The sequence below is a fragment of the Euprymna scolopes genome, chromosome 30 (assembly GCF_053919585.1).
Source record: "Euprymna scolopes isolate OS-2025 chromosome 30, ASM5391958v1, whole genome shotgun sequence".
In the NCBI taxonomy this organism is placed as follows: domain Eukaryota; kingdom Metazoa; phylum Mollusca; class Cephalopoda; order Sepiida; family Sepiolidae; genus Euprymna; species Euprymna scolopes.
The window spans coordinates 90,724,079-90,746,365 of NC_136511.1; the positions used below are offsets into that span (position 1 = coordinate 90,724,079).

At 35.5% G+C, this 22,287-nt stretch overlaps 1 protein-coding gene across 1 annotated transcript in view; it reads left to right on the top strand.

The window, feature by feature from the left end:
* The window catches only part of LOC145254565 (dual specificity calcium/calmodulin-dependent 3',5'-cyclic nucleotide phosphodiesterase 1A-like), a 1,571,136-nt gene that overhangs the window by 292,772 nt on the left and 1,256,077 nt on the right, over window positions 1-22,287 (top strand). The window lies entirely within an intron of this gene.

Genomic DNA, 22,287 nt, shown 5'->3' on the forward strand with positions numbered 1-22,287 from the left:
GATTAACTTGTTATTTGTTGTTTATCCGACCGTTTATTAATTAACTTGTATTGGGAAAAAGTAATGATTATCCATTACTTTTTCTCTCCTCCTTGGCAGTGCGTGAGAAATTCCATATACAGTAGCCATACGCATTAGTGGTCAACTGTCATTGGTTTAAATTTGAATTGATTCACTTGGCGCACATTTTGTATCATGCTTTTCCTTTTTTCAGTATACACAGAAATCGGCATGGGGAAAGACTCAAATCCAACAGCTCCCATGGGAGTTAAGACAATTCCTTCACGAACACCAAGCAGTTGGTGAACGAGGGACTACATCTCTACAAGCAGAGACAATTGTCTTAGCTCCCATGGGAGGGAGTTAAGACAATTCCTTCATGAACACCAAGCAGTTGGTGAACGAGGGACTACATCTCTACAAGCAGAGACAATTGTCTTAGCTCCCATGGGAGGGAGTTAAGACAATTCCTTCATGAACACCAAGCAGTTGGTGAACGAGGGACTACATCTCTACAAGCAGAGACAATTGTCTTAGCTCCCATGGGAGGGAGTTAAGACAATTCCTTCATGAACACCAAGCAGTTGGTGAACGAGGGACTACATCTCTACAAGCAGAGACAATTGTCTTAGCTCCCATGGGAGGGAGTTAAGACAATTCCTTCATGAACACCAAGCAGTTGGTGAACGAGGGACTACATCTCTACAAGCAGACAATTGTCTTAGCTCCCATGGGAGGGAGTTAAGACAATTCCTTCATGAACACCAAGCAGTTGGTGAACGAGGGACTACATCTCTACAAGCAGAGACAATTGTCTTAGCTCCCATGGGAGGGAGTTAAGACAATTCCTTCATGAACACCAAGCAGTTGGTGAACGAGGGACTACATCTCTACAAGCAGAGACAATTGTCTTAGCTCCCATGGGAGGGAGTTAAGACAATTCCTTCATGAACACCAAGCAGTTGGTGAACGAGGGACTACATCTCTACAAGCAGAGACAATTGTCTTAGCTCCCATGGGAGGGAGTTAAGACAATTCCTTCATGAACACCAAACAGTTGGTGAACGAGGGACTACATCTCTACAAGCAGAGACAATTGTCTTAGCTCCCATGGGAGGGAGTTAAGACAATTCCTTCATGAACACCAAGCAGTTGGTGAACGAGGGACTACATCTCTACAAGCAGAGACAATTGTCTTAGCTCCCATGGGAGGGAGTTAAGACAATTCCTTCATGAACACCAAGCAGTTGGTGAACGAGGGACTACATCTCTACAAGCAGACAATTGTCTTAGCTCCCATGGGAGGGAGTTAAGACAATTCCTTCATGAACACCAAGCAGTTGGTGAACGAGGGACTACATCTCTACAAGCAGAGACAATTGTCTTAGCTCCCATGGGAGGGAGTTAAGACAATTCCTTCATGAACACCAAGCAGTTGGTGAACGAGGGACTACATCTCTACAAGCAGAGACAATTGTCTTAGCTCCCATGGGAGGGAGTTAAGACAATTCCTTCATGAACACCAAACAGTTGGTGAACGAGGGACTACATCTCTACAAGCAGAGACAACTTATCCTGCTGAATCCAGCCAAATTAAGGATGACATTTTTCAAATATTGGATCTTATCTCTATTCTTCTTGAGTCCTAAGTGACTCACGTTATGCCTAATTATAGGCACCAACATTCCCACCGAGTTTACCATGAACATTCATGTCGAAGGAATAATGAACTAACATTCCGACAATAGGAATTCATACTATAGGCTCCAGGCATATGGAGGCAAATCAAGCCACCGTTTTGCAAAAGGACAATACCAGAACCAAATAAACTTTCATTGCTGTTACTTGTGAATAAATTTTGAGTTTGAAATGTATGGCTTTTGTATTTGTGGATTCTTTGCTTCTGCCGGGAGGAAATTGGAATGTGAGAATTTCTTACATAACCATTAAAGTTTTTTCATTTTAAAATTTCCGAGTTGTCAATTTGGTCTCATTTCGTTTTTCAGTACACTTGATCTGACTTTTTGATCACCCGTCTGGTCTCCAGAACGTTTTCTGGACGCCGGCCATATTACATATTCATCGTTAGTTATTTACAGAGGCATACACATTTTAATCATGATTTATTTCTAGTTCAGATGGGTGCAGTAAATGAACTCAAAATGACCTCTAATGTACTAATGTATAACATAAGACACAAAAAAGAAACATTTATAATGCGTACACAACTTTATTTTCTCATATAACCACTGTATGCTTTTATATAGTTAAGAGGGAAGGGCCTCACTCATAACGGAAAGACAACAAGACATGATAGCTAATTTCGTTAAGCGATGTACATGGATACCTTTTTTGGGTCCGCCATGACAGACCTTTTCTCTCTCCTTCCTGGAGAGCTCGGGTCAAGGGTACATAACTCGATATTATGTTTACATGTTATTTTTTTTTTTAATTTATCTTGTTTTTTTTTTTTTATCCAAGCTGGAAGTCCTTAAATCTAGACGGTAATCGTCTGTTATGGATAGGTCTAGACCTAGCTTCAGATCTTTCGTTCTGTATTATATCTGTCATTTTCAGGGGTTCGTTCTTTATTTGAGTACCTGGTGTGGAAAGTGGGGTTGGTGTTATTTGTATTTGAGGGTGTTTTGGGCTGTCTGGGTGTACTGGGTTTGGCATTGTAGGTGATTGTGGGGAATGGATCCTGATTCTGTTGTTTGGTAGGTCATCTGGTAGGGTGTCATCATGAGCCAGGTTGCGGCTATCTGTGCTTATTTTGCGAAGGTAACAGTGGTTTTGGAGTGTGGTTCTCCTGCTGCCATCAACTAATATGTGGTATTGTCTGTGGAGGGAGAGTTTCAACAATTGTGCCAGTGTTGTCCCAGCGCAGGGGTTTGTGTCCATGTTGGTTTTGAATTGACACATGTTCCCCGATTCTTAGTGGGTTGAGTTGTTGCCTGTTTTCAGTGTGTTTCGTGTTGTTGAGGAACCGCTGGTTAATGGCCCTCTCGCACATGTCGGCGAGTTCCAACCATTCATGGCGAAATTTTGTGGGTTTGGTAAGTGGTCATTTAGAGGGCGAGTGAATAGAAGTTCTGATGGTGACGCACCTATGTCAGGTGGTGGTGTGTTGCAATGGACTAGCAGTGCTTTTGCCACTTCGTCCATATCCAGTGAACCATTGGGGCTAATATTTGTTGTTAATATCCTCTCCATGTGCTTGACATCTGCCTCGGATCTGCCATTGCTTTGTGATGTTGCATACTGTGGAGATTCTGGCGTCTTGTTGCATTGAGGATACCTCTGTCCAACCTGAATATGTCAGCATATATCATATATTTCCCTCCAGCTATGTTGAAAATATCTGTTACTGTCGACTGGAAAGGGTAGTCTGAGTGGACAGGCTCTCTTGCGGGTTCTTTATGGTTTGATGGGGCAATTTCGTTACAGCGCTTGCACTGATTGCACTTTTCCAGTAATTGTGCTCGCATACCAGGCCAAAAAAACATTGTCTGGCATTGCTTCTCATACTGTTGACCCCCTGGTGGCCAACATGGAGTTGGTCGATGAGTTCGCGACATAGGCTTTTTGGAATTAATATGAGGCCTTCCTTGAATTCTAGAGACTGAACCGTGTATAGGTCGCTTGGCATATACCAGAATTCTCTAATATTTGGCTGTAGAAGATCCTTGTGTTCAGGGAATCCCTTTTCTATTGTTTCCACAAGGTTCAGGTATTGGTGATCCATCGTGGCTTCTTGCTGTATGCGTGCCATCTTGATAGGTGTTTCTTGGTTGTATCGGGATTCTATTCCAGCTTGCAACGCTTCTTCCATGCTGTCCAATTCAGCTGCTGTGACTTTGGTGGTAGGTGTAGGGATACAGGACATGGTATTTGCTCCACCATTGGCGTTGCCTGGTATTGATATGGCCCTGAACTGGTACATCAGGGTCTGCTCTCTGATATCTAAAATCCTGGGATTTTTTATTTCATCCAAGCTATGATCATTGAATATCGGCACAACAAGCGGTTTGTGGTCAATAGCAAGTATCAGGTGGGGGCAGCCTAAAACAAACCTTTTGCAGCTTTCCAATCCAAACTTTAAAGCTAAAGCTTCCCCTTCAATTGGTGCATACCGGTTTTCAGCAGGTCTAGTGAATCGGGAGCCAGCATAACAACTTTCCAATGTCCTGGCCCACAATGGTGGTCCATTGTGAACGGGCATGCACAATGTTTTTGGAGTAGAGTAAATTCTATTCCTGCTCGACTCCAGTCTATAGTCAGACATGTTGGGCGATTTATTTCAAATGTTTGAACGCCATCTGGATGCTTTCTAGATTGTTTCCTTGGATTGCTGGAAGAGTTGTTCCAATATATCGTCCCAGTAAAACTTGCTGTTATGTTTCAGTAGTTCTCTGAAGGGCGACATGATGGGTGCTTGGGCAAACTCATATAAAACTTGGTTAATCAGACCAAAGAAAGATCTAACTCTTGTAATGTTTGTTGGTGATGGAAAGTTTCTGATGCCCTCAAGTAATTTTTAAGATGGTTTTTACCCTGTTAGGCTGATGTCGAAGCCAGAAAACTCTACATTGTCTTTTGCAAATGTGAATTTTTCTGGGTTAAATACTATTCCATTTTCAGTACATAGTATGATGTATCTAATGGTGTGCCAAAAGAACAGTGCCATATCATCATCCCACAAGATAGAGTCGTCCACACAGCGAGCCACACGAGGAAAACCTTCTGTAATGGTGTCAAATCTCTTTGTGTAACCATCATTGGATGCTTGGAAACCTTGGGGGGGGGGGGGCTCGCAAATACCTGTATCTGCCCCATTCTGTTATGAAAGTGGTGGCATCCCGTGCTTTCACAGCCAGAGGAACACTATGATATCTGTTCTAGGCATCCAGAATAGTTTTCTTTTTTCCTGGAGGTATCGTGTTCACAAGATTGAATGGAAAGGGTGTGTGGTGTGTTTTTCGTCTTGTCGCTGTATTTAAATTTTGGAGGTCGATCGTTCTACGTTCTACATGATTTTTTGGCCACTGTGATCATTCTCAAACACCATGTTGTTGGTGTCCCTGCTGACACTGGTTCAGTGATGTTCAGTGCTACATCTGCATCAAACTGGGATTTGACAGCCTCTTTCCAGTGGTGGGGGACAGGGATTGGTTTGTGAACAGCCTTAGGTTGGTGGCTGTCGAGGAATGTGATAGTAAGTGGTTCTCCGGTCATGGTCTGCAATTTCTAGTGCGTTCATGTATTAAATGCACTGCTGGCAAAGTGGCATTTGATCCAGCTTTCTATCTCTCCTCGATATTCAGGTGTGCCGGGAAATGGCAGCTTGTCTGGTAGTGGTGGGCGTGGTGATCTGTATTGGCATCCACAAGGGGCTAACATTTGATCAGTTGGTTTGGGGTCCATCTTTGTTGTGGCTTCCAGACTACTAAGTTGTGCTGGAAAGTTGTTGTTGATAATTTTGAGTTTTTTCAGGGCCGTTTATGATATATACAGGCCCTTAACCCTTGGGCTGATGTATATCACCTCCGAACATGCTGCCTTACCGAGTGACATCGTGGCAATTAAGGCCCCCATGATGGGCAGGTTGTCATCATTAATGGCATGTAATCGGTGCCTAGTGTGCAGAAGATGTTCAGAAGTTTAACCCAAGATTGTTTAATAAATCCACACCAGCTCTACTTGCCTGAGCTCCCGTGTCTGCCAAAGTGGGCTATTGGACAGGTTGGTGTTTCATATTTGTCTGAATCGTCCAAGGTGTTGGTGGGCCTTTGTATCTAATGTGATGGTAATATTGAAAAATGGAGGTGGCTCTGGTCGGCCTGGTGTGAACTTGTTGTTGGTCCATGCACTATGCGGGACCCTCTTCTTCCTCTAGTCATTCAGGTTGCACAGTCATTGTCGATATGAATGAAAAATTTTCATCCTGGCTGTCATTTAGGTAATCTCCCATTATGGCATTTGACAATGCAATGCCGTGGCATGTAGTTAAGAAGTGGTTCTCTTTGCCACATTTGTGGCATGATTTGCCCCAAGCAGGGTATTATCTTTGTCCTTTTGGGTGTGTCTTGTGTCCACAACCTTTGCATTTGCCATCATTATGTTTCATCTTATTTGGTGGTGGAAACTTGTGGGAGCCTTTCCTAGTCTCACACAAAAACACATGTTCACATTTCAAGACACTTTTCTTGTCATATACACACACGTAGATATATTCATGTTCACGTACAGACACTCACATTCACGTGCATACACACACACACGCTAACGTACACACATGTATGCACACATGTGCACACATGGACGTCACTTCCCTTTCGAAGGAAATCCACACATGCGCAAAAGACCACCGGAAACAACTATAAAAGCAAGAGCAATAAGCTGCTTCCTCCTTTTTTTCGACTTAGCTCTTGAGCTGAGCGGTCGTCGGACCATTCGCCCCCTTTCAGGGCGCCCACGCACGTCACATCCCCTGCTACTGTATGTGTGGGGGCAAGAGTTAATAGACAGTACGTACACTTTACACGTTTTCTATCTCCATGGCCTGGATTGACTTTTTCTCATTCTCTCTCTCTCTATATACTAGAATAGACTTTCCTTCTCACCAGCTAACAACGAGAGACGCACGCCAAACTAAACACGTGTTGTACCCTTTTCTTTCATGTGTTTCTTCATGAAATAAATCCTAGTTCGTTTAATTCAAGTAAACGCGTTGTTCGTTCCTTCCGCAAAGCAATTCATTTTTCCTTTCTCAATTCAAATCATTTCTTCTATTTTATACGACTGGGGGATATATATAATATATCCACCAGTCCACTACAAACTTTTTGATGAGCAGATTTAAATTGGGCCACTTGTGTGATCTCTGCTGGTCGGAAGTGATTTGATGCTCTGGTGGTAGATTCCAGAGTCAAGAGACGTCTAGTTAAGTCATTTAGAGTTGGCAGGGACATAATCTCTGCTAAAATTTTGCTCTGGTGGGAGGTGTCCCATAATCCGGCAATGATTTGAGATTTGATCATGTCCTCGGAAAATGACATTGCACATAGCTGGTTGCCACAATTGAAAGTGCAGAGCATCGCTTGTGATTTCAAATAAAAGACGTGATAGTCTCCCCATCACTTTGCTTCATTACAAAGAATTGCTGACGGTATACCTCAGGATGGACGGTTTTCACTGCAACGGATTTAATATATTCTAGCAGTTGTTCCTCTGTGGTATTATGCAGGATATCCGGACCAATGAAGTTGAACAACATTTCGTTGACAGATGAACTGCATGCAGACTGTAGCTCATTTTGGATTTCTGTGGGGTCGTAAGTTGCATCATCTCTTTATAATGAAGCCATGCATCCTTAAAAATGACCCATTTGTTGTCTGACGAGTCAGGTTCTATCACTGGTCGCTCGGGTTTCACTCATGAATGGCGCGACAATGGGGTGAGGGCGTGTTGCTCGGTGGGCAGAAGGCATGCCATAAGGTTCGTCATCTGTTCTTGCATGGCGAGTTGTTGTTGTTGCATTTATAACATGAAAGAAATTGGGTCGATTTCTGTGTGTGTTTTGATGAAGCTTCGTTTGGGTTAGACATTTTCATGTTTAACTAGAGTGTCAAAGTGTATAGAATATGTATAGTGACTGGATATTAAATGAGTGGATATTAAATAAGTGGGTATTAAAAAAATAAACAAAGACACGAATAAAGTTTACCATGTGGTGAGGGTGCACCCTTCGTTGTTCGTACGTATTTTCATGTTTCTTATTTAGGATGGGTCGTTGTATTTTTCCTTTGTTTTGTTATTTTTTGTTTTTATTAAACTCCTGACACCATGTATAGCTAAGAGGGAAGGACTTCACTCATAACGGAAAGACAACAAGACACGGTAGTTAATCTCGATAAGCGACGTACATGTGTACCTTTTTTGGGTCCGTCATGACAGACCTTTTTCTCTCTCCTTCCTGGAGAGCTCAGGTCACTCGGTATTATGTTTACAGCTTTGAGGGGATATTACCCACAATTGTTGTTGTTGCTATTTAATAAAGACAATATAGTGTTAAAATTGTGTAACAATAAACACATTTATTAGAAACAAAATGATCTATTATATTTACTTTTTGTTTCTTATTTTTATTTTTGTTACATTAGTTGAATTATTTTGTTTGAAACAAAATATATTCGCATCTTTCTTTTTTTTCTTATAATCAGTGTTAGCAGTGTCAAAAACCGATTTTAAGAATGCGTGAAAAAAAATTGATTAATTCGACCTTCTATTTTTACAAGCTTATAACTACTTGAAAAATGTAATTCAAACCCTAATGTTTTTTTCAATTAACGGAGCAAAGACCAAATTAAAAAAATAACAGGTTTAATAGCAAATAATGCAATATTTGTTTTTTTAAATCGGCTTTCTTTAAAAAAGATTTGAAGAAAATCAACGAAATTTTTCTTCCTTCGGGTATAAAAAATCGATATAAATTCCAAAAAATCACTTACCTAAAAAAAAAAACAATTCGATGTGTAGTTCCATTCTTCATTGTTAAGAATTTATCCATAGTTATATTTTAAATTCCATTTATTTTTTTAAATAAAAGAATTTTTTTAATGACTATTTGAAAAACCGGAAGTAATCTTTCTCCTTGTTTTGAACTATGGATGAACAAAAGGACATAAAAACCACACGTTCGCGTTAGGCGTGTAGCCTTGTATCTGGAGAAATATGTGTTCCCATAGTTTAAAAATAGTCAAATTTTACCCATAAGATTATTCCTTAAAAAAAAAAAAAAAAACACTCCAGGATTTTTTTTTCATGTATTTCTTTGAGAAAACTCAAAGAAATACATAAATTTTTGATTTATTATATTTTCATTCTTTTTTGTCAAGTGAAAATTTTTTTTTTTAATATCTAAAAAAAGAAAATATTGAATGAAATAGAAAAAAATTGTTGTTATCGTCCATTACTTACTCGACAATATAAGCAGAACATAGGCTTCCAATTAAAAAAAAAAAAAGAAAGAAATCAACGTGGTTTAAAAAAAAAAAAGGTTTTACACTCTGGACTTTACAGGTAAATTAAAAAAAAAATACTTCTTTTTTTGTTGTTTTAATTTACAATATATTATTTATTGATATCTAATTTTCAATTTGTGATATATAAAACTTTGGTACATTAATTAATTATTTAAATTTAAATAGACATTTCAAAATGGGGGGGGGTAAAAAAAACGTTTGTCTAAAATATTATATTCGATTTACTGGAAAGAGCATAAAATTTCACATTGACCCTGAAAATATCGTAAAAATTGAATCAATAGAAAATTTTTGATAGATTTTTAAAGTTTAAAAATTGTAAAATATTTAACTCGTAAAATTCAATTGATTTCATTACGCAAAAAAAAAAAAAAAAAAAAATGGCTGCATGGAAGCTCGCCGATACTTTGTAAAGACTGTTTTTTAAAAAATAAAAAAATAATATTTCTATTACTTTTTATACAACTTTAATAGTTTATTTTGGAAGTATAATCCATAAAAAAAATAAACAACCCACTTTTAAAGGAGAAATTACGAGTTTTTTTATTTTATTTTATTCGCAGTTTCGTGTTAGGGGTGTCAAAAAACCATGATACACCTAAATCAGTGTCCCAAATTCGTATTAAAAAACCTCTTAGTAAAATAGAGTTACTTCCCTTAACGAATCAGTATTCTTCGCATTGTTGCATCGCCGCCACCACCACCACCACCACCGATTTTAAGTAATCAATTTTAACAAAGATCTTTCAAAATTGATTTTTATTTACGAAAACAACATTTTAAAGAAAAAAATTGTTTTCAGATGTAAAAAAAAAAAACCCAGTTTAGTGGTTAATTAAAGAAGATCAACACTAAAATGCAATTTTATTGGCTATTGGAATTTAATTGGAGGTGGGGGGGATTCATGAATCAAAAGAAAATGCCAAACTTAGAAAGTCCTACTATCTCTAAGGAATATACTGTTGACTATATATCCATTCGGTAGAAATTAAAGATTTCGACAGTGTTATTTATTTATTTATCTTACTCTCCCTCATTTAATATCGCAGCTTCCTTAATTAAAAATCTGAACAAAGATAAGTTACCTCCCCTGAGATGACAAAAGAAAGAAATGAGACCCTAAACTGTTCAACGTATAAAACAAATCATATTTTGGACATTCGTTAGCTTTTATTTCTTCGTGATAAAGCAATTGCAGTACTAGTGCCGAAGAAGATATTTTGAAATACTATTTTCAATAAGGAATGTTGTTCCAAGGGACAGAACTCTAAAAATATTAATACGTCAATCTTTAAAGCTATATATTCGAATTTGATGAATATTTTTACTTTCTAAAGCTACTTATTTTGAAAATATATTTTCTACCCGTCGAATATATATATATATATATATATATATATATATATATATATATATATATATATATATATATATAAAGTGAACGTATGTGTGTGTGTGTGGTGTGTGTGTGTGTACATTTCCCTACGCAATAACTCTGTCAATTTTAAGTCTACAGACTCGAAATTTGATATACAGGGTACTGAGATTTAGGGAAATCGATGTGATCGGTTTCGGCCAGAAATTTGCGGATTAAGGGGTCAAAGTTCAACGATTTGAACTTTGAGAACTCTACCAAACTCCTCCGACAATTTTTGATCTAAACACTTGAAATTTTAGATATAGGTTCCTTGGACGTGGATCTAACTTAACTTGATTTGAGCCCAAAACAATAAATTTTAAAGAGTCATAATAGGGGTCAAAGTTAAAAAAGTTGACAACTTTTTTGTTTTTTTTCCTCAACATACATCTCCAAATACCCGGGCAACGCCAGGCACCCATCTAGAAGTGTAAGCCATTTTGAACAGTTTCAGATGGTTCAGTTTTGAACAGTTTCAGATGGTTCGCTGTTACACACAAGTCCTGGGAGGTGACTTGTTTGTAGTAGACAGTTCCACAGAACAAAATATTCTTACCGTGTCGAAACCCGGGAAAAGAACATGTGAAATTGCTCCAGAAAAGGTTTAATATTTATGAAGCAATTCTAGTTTCTGATTGGTTGGTAGCAGAACGTGAATTTATTTGATTCGTCAGTTCTTAGCAGCATCGTTTATAAATAGAATCGTCCAACTGTGTGGGATCATACCCCATTATAGAACCCCATTACTACTCTGTGATGGGAAGTGTCTCCTAGCGGCTTCGGCTGCAGGGAGACAGGGTAGTACAAGTTAAGGATTCGTCACTTGGCACTCAGCGCAACAGGTGAGGGGCCGGGAACCGGCCCAGCACCTGTTGGACTGAGGTACACCACCTGGGTAATACCTAGGAGGTCCACCCTCCCAGGCCTTACCACCGGGCTTTCCGGTGGGGCAAGTTTATTGCTTACTGCCTGAGGCGCCGCGACCGGGAATGCCGACGGGGTTACTCAGGCAATTTTAAAAATTGCAGGAGTGCTCCTCCTTTAGGGGAGCCTGCGGGGTTCCCACTTTCCAGCCTTGTGCCACATAATGCTGAGGTGGGCAGCATTTAAATAACTACCCCATTATAGAACCAAAATATTGCAACATGCTCCCTATTTTTTTTATAATGGGGAAGTCCCTTGTGTTTGTTCTGCTCAAAAATAAATATATATTTTTATATTTACTTAGACATAACAAAAATTAGAAATCATTTGGATCTTAGAATTTTAGCATTTAAAAAGACGCCATTTTTAATTGTGTTCAAATGTCAAAAAGGAAAATTACAAAGATCTTTTTTTTTTTTTTTTTAAGCAAAAGTATTAGTTACACATTAGTAGGTTAAAGTGTTAATACAAATAAAATGGATACAGTTTAACGTCTTGTCCAGGACTATTTTTTTTTTTTTTTTTTTTTTTTTTTGATATATAGAAATCTATATACTTTGAGCAATTACCCCTAGGGGTTTCCGCTGATATTCATGCAAAAAAGTAAGAGCCTTCTCATAAGTGGAACTTCGCTGGTCTGTATTTTTAATATATAGAAATCTATATACATACAGGGCAGTGAAAGAAAAAAAAATTATTCAGTCGAATTCACCAACAAGTTTTGAGAAAAAATGTTGTAGCTTTATCCGTGTCGCCGGTTTCGTAAATACATCAGCGATATTTTGTTCTGATGATATGTGATTCAAAATAATGGATTCCTTTTTTATCTCATTTTTTATGAAATGGTATTTTATATCTATATGCTTGATTATCGTGTTCTGTGCTAAGACTATACTGACTTGATTATCACAATTAATTACCACGGGGCTTGTAATCAATTCTGGCTCTAAAATAGTCTTCAGGATATTTTTAAGGTAGAGTGCTTCCTGGGTCGTGTGTGTGATCGCGATAAATTCTGCTTCACACGTAGAGAGAGATGCAATCTGTTGCTTTTTAGATTTCCATGAAATAATAGGCCCATTTTCTGAGAGTCTGAAACAATATCCAGATACACTCTTGCGATATTCGTCGTTTGCCCAGTCTGAATCCGAAAAACCTTCTAATTTTAGGGGATTTCTTGATTTTCTAAATACTAACTTCTGTTCTTTGGTTCCTTTTAAATAACGTAGGACTTGTTTAGCTCTGTTTAAATCCTTCATTGTCGGTCGTGATAATTTTTGTGACAGTTTTGTTACTGTATAGCATATGTCGGGCCTGGTTGCAGTCATTAAATATATAAGACTACCTATAATATTGCGATATTGTGTGTCATTTATTATTTCAGATTCTGTGTGTATATTTTATTAATACCATTTTCGACCGGTGTAGAGCGTTTCTTGCACTCTCCCATTCCAAATTTTAATAGTATTTTGTCAATGTATCTCGATTGAGTCATCGTAACAAGTCCTTTGCTTTGAGTAAATTCTATCCCCAGAAACCAGGATATTTTGCCAAGATCGGTCATTTTGAATCTTTTACTTAATTTGTTCTTAACATCAGTTAACATTATTTCACAATTTGATGCGATTAAAATATCATCGACCCACAAAACCAAAATCAGTAGTTTATCGTCTTTGTGTTGGGTATATAAACAGAGGTCTACAGCACATTGTCTGAATTGTTGTTTAATAATATAATCATGGAATACTGTGTTCCAACACTGAGCACTCTGCTTTAGACCATATAATGATTTGTTAAGTCGCCACACGCTATTTTTATTTTTCATTATAAATCCCTCTGGAGGGGTAATATAAATTTCACAGTCTATTGGGGCATTCAAATAAGCATTTTTTACATCCATTTGATGGATGTTTAGGTCATATTGTGATGCGGCTTGCAGTAAAATTCTGATTGTCGTTAGGTTTGTGGTCGGTGACTGAGAGCACCCCTTAGCAACAAATATTGCTTTGTACTGTTCTACGCCTGATGCTGTACTCTTTTTTGTAAAGACCCATCTGGTAGAAATAACATGTTTATCTCTTGGGAGAGGCACTACCGTATAGGTATCATTTTCGGTTAAGGCATCTATTTCTTTTTTCATGGCAATTTTCCATTCATCACTATGTTCTGAATTAATTGCTTCGTTGAAGCTTTTTGACGCATTTTCCATTGAATAGCAATAGTCGATTTGATAATCTTTTATATTGTCGACCACAAAAAAATCGGGTCATCTTCTATTTCTTTTGGGATATCTTTCGACTTTATCATCATCATCATCATCATGGACACTCTCGTCTCCGTCAGTTTTATTGTTTTCGTTTGTTCTAATTATTTGAGGTAATATAATTTCATCCTCTTCATATGACAGGTTTTCGTCTGTAAAATTAAACGTGTCTGTGAATTTTACACACCGGATTCTTTTTATTTTATTTTTTTGGGGAAAAAATATTAAATAGGCTGGACTGTTTTTATCGTATCCAAGAAATATACCTCTGTCGGCTTTAATATTCAATTTACTCTTTTTCTCTATATATGCGAAGCAAGTTGAACCAAATATATGCATTCTGCTTAAATTTGTTTTTTTTACCGCAGAAAGATTCATATGGAGTTTTAGATATTGTTTTGTTAAAGCACCTGTTGCGTATATAGGCTGCCGCCATAAGTGCATACGTCCAGAGGTTTTTAGGGAGTTTTGATTCAATGAGTAGGCATCTTGCCATTTCAAAAAGTGTCCGCCACGCACGTTCAGCAGTCCCATTTTGGTGTGGCGATCTAGGAGCTGATGTTTCATGCCTGATATGATGGTTAATTAGTAAAAGTTCAAAGTCTTTATTGGTAAATTCCGTACCATTGTCAGAGCGAATACACTTGATTTCACCGTAGGGGGCCATATCGGCTAGATATTTCTTAGTTGCTAGCAGGGTATCAGATTTGTTCTTTAAAAAGTAAACCATTATTAAACCTGAATGGTCATCTACGAAATTCAACACATATCTATAATGTTCTCTGGCCATCGGTTCTACGGGACCGTTCAAGTCACAATGCACCATTGATAGGATTTTTTTTGGCCTTTTTGTCTGGTATCTTGTTTTGATAATTTGTCATTTTCCCTTGCATACAGACGTCGCAGTTGAAGGTTTTTGATGTTTGTATTTGCATTCCATCAACTACAGTCGGCAACCTTTTTGATATCAGGAATATTGCAGTGTCCAAGAATTTTATGCCGTGCCTGTAGATCATGGCAGGCGGTTTTTGATGGGACTACGCTATTTAAATAATATAGTCTTCCATTTTCTTTAATGTCGAATACAGTTCCATTCGGGTATACCAGTTTTGATTTATTGGGGCTAAAGTTTATATTTGCACCTTGTTTTGTAGCAGCTTGTACAGAAAATATATTTTGTTTAAATTTTGGGATTAGAAGAGCGTTTTCTAGAATACAGAAACATATTTCACCTTTATCGTTCTTTAGCGAGATTTTCGCATTGCCTCTTTTCAAAACGATATCATTGACTCGACTCCCGTCAGCTAGTTCTACAAAATGATTTTGTGGCTTAAAGTTGGGTTCAAAATTGATAAAATCAGATTCCTTTGTAATCACATGTGCCGTGGCCCCACAATCGACAAGAAAATTATTGTTTCTTGAAGCATAAAATGTACATGAAAATAAAAATGTATGTTCGCTAAGAGAGTTCTCTACATTTTTAATGTAGTCGCCATTTTGAGTCCTGTATCTACATTGGAAACTCTTGTGATTAGCTCGTCCACAATTATAGCAAATAATTTTTGTACTTTTCTTAGGAAAAAACCTGCTTTTGGCAAAGTTGCGTTTTTTATTCCTGGCATGGGTATAATTCGATTTTGGTGTTTTTATGTGTGCATTTTTAAATTTCATGATATTTGTGGATTCGTTTTTTTCTATGATCATTTTTTCAGTTTCTTCATAACTTCTGAGTGTTACCTTGAATTGGCTAAAAGTCATGGGTTTTTCTTTCTGGGTTATCATGGTTGTAAATGGCTTGAAATCACTCGGTAATCCCTTAAGGACCATGGAAATTAACAGACTGTCACTTATAACTTCAGACATTTTTAAAGAATTTGCAGTTGTCTCGGCTCTTATAATATAATCAGTAATAGTTTCGGCTTCCATTCGTTTTAGAGAGGTCAGTTCAGTGTATAAAGAAATAATTTTGGGTTTTCCTTTCGATAAATAATGCTCTCTCAATATGTTTAATGCTTTGCAGCCGTCGTCCAGGGCTTCTCTCATTACCAGTGATAGACTTCGGTCATCTAAACACTGTATTAATTCCGCAAAGACAGTTGTGTTCTTTTCAATGAAGTCGGGGTCGTTTCTGTTTTCAGGTTGTGTTTGTAGTACTTTGTGTAGCTTTTCGATTCGTAGATATCCCAGAAATTTGACGTGCCACAATTCGAATTTTGATTCGGATCCATCGAAATAAAGACGCACGCTGGGCGCATAACCTCTAGAAGTGTAAGCCATTTTGAGTTTCAGAACAGTTTCAGATGGTTCGCTGTTACACAAAAGTCCTGGGAGGTGACTTGTTTGTAGTAGACAGTTCCACAGAACAAAATATTCTTACCGTGTCGAAACCCGGGAAAAGAACATGTGAAATTGCTCCAGAAAAGGTTTAATATTTATGAAGCAATTCTGGTTTCTGATTGGTTGGTAGCAGAACGTGAATTTATTTGATTCGTCAGTTCTTAGCAGCATCGTTTATAAATAGAATCGTCCAACTGTGTGGGATCATACCCCATTATAGAACTAAAATATTGCAACAATATATATATATATATATATATATATATATATATATATATATATATATAAGTGAACGTGTCTGTGTGTGTACATTTCCCTACGCAATAGCTCAGTCTACAGATTCGAAATTTGATATACTGGGAACTGAGATTTGGGAAAATCTTTGTAATTAGTTTTCGGCCAGAAATTTGGCTGTTAAGAGGTCAAAGTTCAACAATTTGACCTACCAAACTCCTCCAACAATTTTGGATCTAAACAATTGAAATTTTAGATATAGGTTCCTTGGAAATGCATCTAACTTAATAACTTTATTTGAGTCCAAAACTATAAATGTTAAAGGGTCATAATAGGGGTCAAACTTAAAAAAAAAAAAATTACCTTTATTTTTGTTTTTTTGTTTTTTGCTCAACATACACCTCCAAACACTCGGGCAACGCCGTGTTGAAATGCTAGTATATATATATATATATATATATATATATATATATATATATATATATATATAGGGCACCCAAAAAGTCACAGAAGAATTTTGAACTTAAATTCTTTATTTTTTATGATATCTTTCTGTAATTTTAATACAATCTGACTAAGACATTGGGAAATTTAAAAAAAAATGCAACATTCAAACACTCTTTATTCATGAAAAATGTTTTAAATGTTGCCCATTTTTATCCTCACATATTTGTGCTGTTTCCAAAACATTATTCATGACAGATTGCGATTTAACTCCCTTGTTTTGGGATATTTTTAAGAAAGAGTCTATGTTAACTAACCCCCAAACTCTTCAAGAATTGAGGAAAAACATCAGGAATAAAATATATGGGAGTGTGAAATGTTTGTTGATCATCATTTAATCCCAGGCAACGTCGAGTTTCCGTGCTAGTATATATAAGTTCGTATTCTTGTCTGTGTCATTAATATATACAAACGGTCTATTAGTTTATTATTACATTCGTTCCTATATATAGTATGATTCTTGCAAAATATACTACTAAGAGGTGATCACATTTGCATATACATTAACGAAAATCGATGTTATTAAATAGCAGTGCGTTAGTTATTGTTTATAGTGTAAGGATTGTTTTAAGTATTCCATTTAAGTTTATTATTTAAATTTGATTTATATTGATAACATATTAAATTTATTTTTACTGACATTGATTTTTTTATGGACCGGATTGAGTTATTTTCCCTGGACGCTAACTTTGTTCTTTTTGTTTTGTTTTTTTTTTTTGGCGGATATTAAAACTAAAAACTTTCAAGCATTATTTTTTGGAATTAGTTTAAATAAAATAATTTCTGTGCTTTTGCAATTAACGTCGTGGTCCAGTGAATTTTTATTTTAAAATAAACAATCCAATTCAACTACAATTCTTTATTTAAAAAAAAAACAAAAAAACTTTCATTTACATTTTTTACCAGTCTTTTTTCTTCATGTTTTTTTGACATCGTAACTGATTTTTTTTTTTTCTTTTAATAACATAATTAGTCATAACTCATCATTTTTATAGCATAAAAACGTGTATTTCGGTTACACAAATTCTACTTTGGTATTTTTGAAAGTGGATTACAGTTTGTTTTTATTACAACAGACCATAAATACAAATCTTACTAAACTGAGGTAGTATAAAAGAAATTCGCTTAAACTGGAACATAATCATAAAAAGTTCTCAATATCTGGAGAATAACTTCTCTTCGTATCCCTTCTGCCAAAATATCTGGTGGAGAGTTTGCCACATACTTCTTCTTTCTTTGGTGGAGGCAGGGTACATTTTCGTATTTTCATTCGTTCTTTTATTTTTGAAATTTTTGTTGGGTAATAATGGAGTTGACATATAATAATGAAAAACTGCTTAATATTCTTAGTATAGCAGAGGTGGCAAAACCGAACTTCATGTCGACCCTGTCAACGTTGGGTATCCATGCTAGTATATATATATATATAATTACTTCATTTACTCACATAAATTTAATATACGAAAGTATAGATTTATGCGTAAACTTTAAGTATTTACTTCAAAAGTGCTCAATACGTAGGTAGAGCTAGTTAATAATTTATAAAATATATATGGCGATTAAGCTACACTGAATATTCTGCGTTTTATCCACTATAGGATTCGTCAGGCTTATGCGCATATAAGCTTGACGAATCCTATAGTGGATGAAACGCAGAATATTCAGTGTAGCTTAATCGCCATATATATTTTATAAATTACTATATATATATATATATGTATATATAAATATATATAATTTCTTGATTTTTAATTAGCAGTTTTCATATTTTTGTGAATTTTAAACCTGTTTCAATTTTTGTCAACACCTAAATATGTTGTTTATCACTGGAATCATTCGTTTTACGTGATACAGCATGCACAATGAGGAAAATCTTCATATATATATATATATATATATATATATATATATATATATATATATATATATATATATATACTGTTACGACGTATCCTAGTCCTACTGGGGACGGTAGAGATGGGTGACGTAACGAAATATATATTAAAAAAAAGTTTCCCAGGTTCCTTGATAATACGTTGTTATGGGAATGGGATAACCGTCTCGAAGACAATAATAAAATGAAATGTACTGGACAACGAAATCACATGAGAAATAACGAGGACAAGTATCGTCGAGAAATTAACAAATTTTTATTTATAAAAAAAATAATTAAAATTCAATTCAAGAAAAGAAAATTAAATATGTCTAACTAAATGAAATGATTTAATGATTCAAATTCTACCGAGAGAAAAATATATCAACAGTCAATGTTCACATAAAACAAAAAATCGTCTGCTCAATTAAATACAGGTTCTAGGGTAAGAGAGAGATGTTGGAGAAATGAAAGTTTTGGTTGAAAAACTCACTTAATGTCCTTTGAAATGTAACCTTTCTTTTGTCTCTTTTTTATATATATTTCTTTCCTGTAAATTTGATTACGCGTGCAGGTTAATTTTCATATTTTTGTCCTGCAGACTGTTTATGTTTCATTACGCGCGTGTGTGTTAATTGCTCCAAGTATTTGTTTCCGAAGCTCATCGATGCCCTTGATTTATTGCAAAACTTTCGCTGCTCCATTGATCCTTCCTTCGCTGAGTTCATTCTTTTCTTCAGTGAATATTCTAACTTTGTCTACTGATCAAAACAGATTTTTATCGTCGCTGCCAACATCGGCTGGTGTCGTTGATATTTATCTTCACTACGCTGCTACTACGCTGCCGTCGCCTTTCGCTGGCTTCACCACCCTGACCTTCGCTGACTTACGTCTTGTCGCTTTGAAGCACGAAGCTCCACTGACTGTTGACAACTTTTTTCAGTCCCCCCTCTCTCTATATATGGTCTATCTCTCTTTTTTTCTATACAGTTTATCTCTCTATATATACAGTTTAGTTCTCTCTATCTTTTCTCTCTCCTCTCTTTCTCGTCCATGAGCTTTCTTTTCTCTTTCCTCTTCCACCCTTCGTTCACAGTATCTCTGTCCGTCCTTCTCCTACTGCTCGCAGGCCCCTCCTCCCCTTTTTTTGTTTTGTTTACAAAATGTGAACGAGCAGACGTGAATTTGATCCCTTTGGCGCCAAAAAATGATACAGTAAATAAAATATACTGAAAATGTATCTCCTCTCGGCTAAAAGTCAATAAAATAATTTATTATACATTTTAATAAATGTATCACAATACACACACACACACACACACACACACACACACACACACACACACACACACACACACACACACACACACTCACACATATATATACATATATATATATATATATATATATATATATATACTGTATAAACAAAACCAAGACTTCAAAAAAGGTGTTGATAGCAATAGCGAGTGTATTTCATTTTAAGTTACAATTGTTTCCATACCAGTTCGACAATTTCAAGCATTATGGCGTTTGAAAATTTTCATAACTAGCATTTCTTCAGACTTCTTGCATAAAAACACTCTTGGCAATAGAACATTGTTTAAAGAAAATTCCCTTAACGGAAAAGAAGACTGAAAAAAACATTTACCCTGGACGCATCCTCCATGAAAAAAAAGGCCATTCAAATATTAATATATCACCTAATTTTTGTATTCTTATTTAAAAACCAAGTCATAAGAAGTTTCCGCAAAAACCCGGAAGCCATTTAAATTTTTTTTATATCCCATTCATTGAATTCCTGAATTAGATTTCTATATTTCTTTATTTCACATAATTAATTTTTTAAAAGGAGTTTTTAACTTTATTTCTATATTTATAATGTGGCCAATAACAACCTTGCCATAATGTTGCGGTAAATTTTTAGTTTCGTATTCGCTCATTTGTGGCAAGCAAGCATTGTTTACAAATTATCGATTATTTTATTACTTAGATTTAAAACCATTTTGGGGTTAATATTTTATTGAATAGGAAAATAAAGAAAAAGAATACATTATATTTATTAATCTTCATACAACATTTCGAGTGAAGGATTCGATTCTATTTTTCATTATTTAATATTTTAAAATTCGTTATCATTCTGATTAAATATGGTTCTATATAGTCATGAAAAAAAAAACAATTACGAAGGGAGATAATCCAATTACGTTGTTAGCTGCTAGTAGATGAATTCTGTTGAATTAAAGGTCATATTAGTACCATAACAGTTAAAGGGAGATAACTAAGGCCGTTTGGTGTTCTAGTGAGTGCTAGAAAGCGTCTATGATTTAATAATTTATTTAATTAAACAGATACATAAAGTGCTACGATAGCTTATTTAACAAATTAAGAATATAAAGTATATTTTTAATCTTAAAACTGATTATTTACCCATGGGTTTAACCTACATATGTTATTCATAATCTGTTTCGGTTACTTATGACATCAAAATCAAAATTACAATTCTTGTATTGTTTTCTTGAGTACCTAAATAAAATAGTATATATCCTCTAATTATTATTCTGACAACAAAACCACCCAATAGCTACATGTGTTTCGCTCTGATGAGAAGGTGTCTACCCCTGCGTTTTTGAATAAAAACATTTAGAACAAGGAGTAAATAAACCAACAGGGATTCAACAAGCTTAAGATGTCAGATAAACAAAATCAATTAAATTAATTTCCAATCCACTAATTGCTAATTTAATTTTTTTTTAATAATAATTGCTAGTTTATTATTAAGTTGTTTTATTGATCTGGAAATGGTATCACTTATTTCACCATCAATACTGCTACAACTAAATAATAAAAAATTCTCACCGTTATGAAACAATGTTTCCAGTCTTTGTTGAGCTTAATACTTTATTTATATTTCATTACACAGATTAGAATAATAGAAACTATATTTGCTTATTAGATTTGGATCCTTCATTTAGACTACATCATTCCCAGCTATTAAACTCTACATTAAAAATTCATCTTGCATCCGAGAATCCTTATTGTTGTAAAAAGTTATACCTCAGTTACATTTAAGGTGTGATAGCAGAAACATATTCCTGTGAAGACATCCCTGTATGGCATCTAGTCTTTTATTCAAAATTTCCTCTTTAGAATTCACTATGTAACAGGCTTCCAATAAACATAGATTGAACCTTTTTGATTTCCCAGGGCTGTACTTCCTCCCCCTATCAACTACTAACCATTTTAATTCAAAATCTTTATTATTTATATTAAGTTCCCTAACCCAATCCCCTAACGCAGTTGTATTCCTCTTTTTATTTCTAATGCTGATTCTTGTACCCTCCGCCCTGCTATCACAATACATATATATATATATATATATATATATATATATATATATATATATATATGCACATACAGGGTGACCCAAAAAAACACGCCCCACTCTAATTAGGGCCCGTTTCTTAGTGTTTTGTCCAAATGAAATGCAACTTTGGTCATAATTAGTTTATTATATTCAAAATATCACATAAAAACACTTCATTTTGTTTTCAATAATTTTATTTTAGACTGTTTTTGTTATTTATTATTTTAGGGGGGTCACCCTATATATATATATACACACACATATATATATATACATATATATATATACATATATATATATACATATATACATATATATATATAC